Source organism: Pyrgilauda ruficollis, unplaced genomic scaffold (genome assembly GCF_017590135.1).
Source record: "Pyrgilauda ruficollis isolate IOZ18807 unplaced genomic scaffold, ASM1759013v1 scaffold4, whole genome shotgun sequence".
Taxonomy (NCBI): Eukaryota; Metazoa; Chordata; class Aves; order Passeriformes; family Passeridae; genus Pyrgilauda; species Pyrgilauda ruficollis.
In genome coordinates, this window is record NW_024525489.1 from 9,338,924 (window position 1) to 9,341,256 (window position 2,333).

The 2,333-nt window shown below is 52.9% G+C and overlaps 1 non-coding gene across 1 annotated transcript; it reads right to left on the reverse strand.

Moving 5' to 3' along the window:
- Positions 1 to 897: 897 nt before the first annotated feature.
- TRNASTOP-UCA lies at positions 898 to 984 on the reverse strand. The gene has a single exon. It is a non-coding gene; the product is annotated as a tRNA-Sec (tRNA).
- Positions 985 to 2,333: the final 1,349 nt, after the last annotated feature.

The following is a 2,333-nucleotide window of genomic DNA, read 5'->3' on the forward strand; positions in this document are numbered from 1 at the left end:
CAAGGCTGCTTCTCCCCAACCAGCTCAGGGGTCTGCAGGCTTGAAGCAGTAGCAGCCATCAAATGTCTCAGGGCTCCCTGTGCCCTTCCCTTCTCCTCCCAGGCCTTCAGCTGGAGTGACTCATTCCATGTAAAGAAAGCACAGTCATTCCAGGGGTGCTTACCTACTTAACTCCGCATGGCACTGCGCCCCTCAAAAAGCAACCAGGAACACCGGAGATCTCATCATTCACTCGATATTCTGTAATTCAGCAGGCAGAATCGCCCTTCCTGCTTGTGGGGCCAGGAGATAATGTGAAAATACCCTTCCAATCCTCGCTGTCCCCTGCGGTGGCGGTGGCTGGGGTCTTGTCCTAACTAGAGGCTCCACAAATCATTGACTGGAGAGTTGTTGCAACAGGATATCACAAAATAAATGCCTTCTGCTTGAAGAATATGTTTTTTAGCTTGACGCTAACCTTTATTTTTCATGGGGCTGGGTGACATTATTAGCACCCGTGCTTACTGCTGAAGTGAAGCATCTTTGTTGCAGCGTGGGTGGGAGATGGGTTATCGTCAATATGGAGCAGATCTAGAGAATGACTTCTGTTATTTACTTCTTTTCTGTTCTTGTAGGACATGTGACACAGTTTAACAAAGATCTGCTTAGCAGAAAAATCCAATTAAAACCTGAATTGTCCTTCGGCTGTGCCTGGCACGCTGCCACTTCAGCAGTCCAGTGCCGTGGGAATACAGAGGGAGAAGAGTAAAGGAAACGTGCTGCTTGTGCGGTGACACCTCGGGACAGCACGGCGAGCGCCGCCCTTTGCTCCTGAGGCCGGTCGGGCTTGGCAGCGCCGGCCGCCTCCCGGGACAAAAGGGATCGGCCGCGCAGGAGCAGCACCCAGCGCCCGCCGCCCGCCCGAAAGGTGGAATTGAACCACTCTGTCGCTAGACAGCTACAGGTTTGAAGCCTGCACCCCAGACCACTGAGGGTCATCCGGGCAATTTTATAGCGCCATGTGACAGCCTATATGAATTCCCCCATGTTTTTTACCCCAAGGTAATGGCGAGCAGTGTTTTTCTTCAGGCATGGTCCCTCCGCCTTTTCCCAAACCGAGCGCGGCCCGCACGGAGCACGGGGCGCGGAGGGGGCACCAGGGGCGGCCGGAGCGGCCCCGCCGCTATCCCAGAGGCCCCCGGGCGCTCATGCAAATAGGCGGGCGGTGATTGGCTGTCCCCGCGGGGGGCGGGGCCGGAGCGCTCGGGGCGGGCGCGGCGCGCGGGTGAGTCACGGCGCTTCCCAGAAGGAGCGGGGTCGGCCCGCGCCCTTCCCGGACCTCCAGGGACCCTTACGACATCGGACAGGGCAGCTTGTGCAACAGCGGGGGCGGCCCGGGCCCCGAGGTGTGCTGCGAGGAGACCAGGACACGGGCTCCTTTCTTTGGGTTTTTTTTTTCCTTTCCTTTCATTTTTTTTTTTTTTTTTTTCTTCCAGTGGCTAATGCCAGATACTCTGGAGGATGTGAATCTCCCATGAGATACATCTCAGAACAATAATATCCTCTGGGAGGAAATTCCTCCCTGGCCCCCAGCTGAGGATCAACTTATGCCCCGAAGTATGAGGATTGAAAACACTTGTAATTTTATCCCAGCGAGTGTAACTATACAGGCTATTTTCATAAACCCTTGAAGAATTACTCACTTATTTGCCTCGAGAGATTTCTCTGAAGCAGAGCCATTTCTGCAAATGCATGTGGTTTCCAATGATTTTTAATTAGATAATTCTTTTTGGTGTAAGCAACAAAAAGCCCCGTAGGCCCATTCCCCCTCTTGCTCGCCCTGGGGAAGTTTAGACTCAAAACTGGGACAGCAGCATCCCAGTAAAAGTGGTACAGAACCGAACCAGAGCCACAGCCCGAAGCTGGGAGCAGTTTTGTCAATGTCAGCAAAAGAAAGCAGAAAGTGTGTGATGGGGCAGCACCATTCCCACTCACACGCAGGAATGCTGCTGGGCACAGCTTTGCTTTCTGTGCATGGCTCCAAGTCATGGCTTACCCTCCTGGAGCTGAGCCAGCTCAGGTATGCCCTGGCCTGCTGACTTCGCAGACAGACATGAGCATATTTGAGGCCTTACTGTTTATAGTGAGCAACTTCTTCAGCATATTAAATGTGTTTTTCTAAGAGCACCCTAACTCAGAAGCAGGACTCTTATTAGGAGATGGTTTGAGAGCTGCTTCTGTGCCTGCCAGTGCAGGGCAGAATTTTTTCTTTGTTTCCTTGGTTTGTAGGAATCACGTTCCTCAGTACAGTCCTATCTCTTTATCTGGTACTCATTCCAGTAGCAGGTGGCACA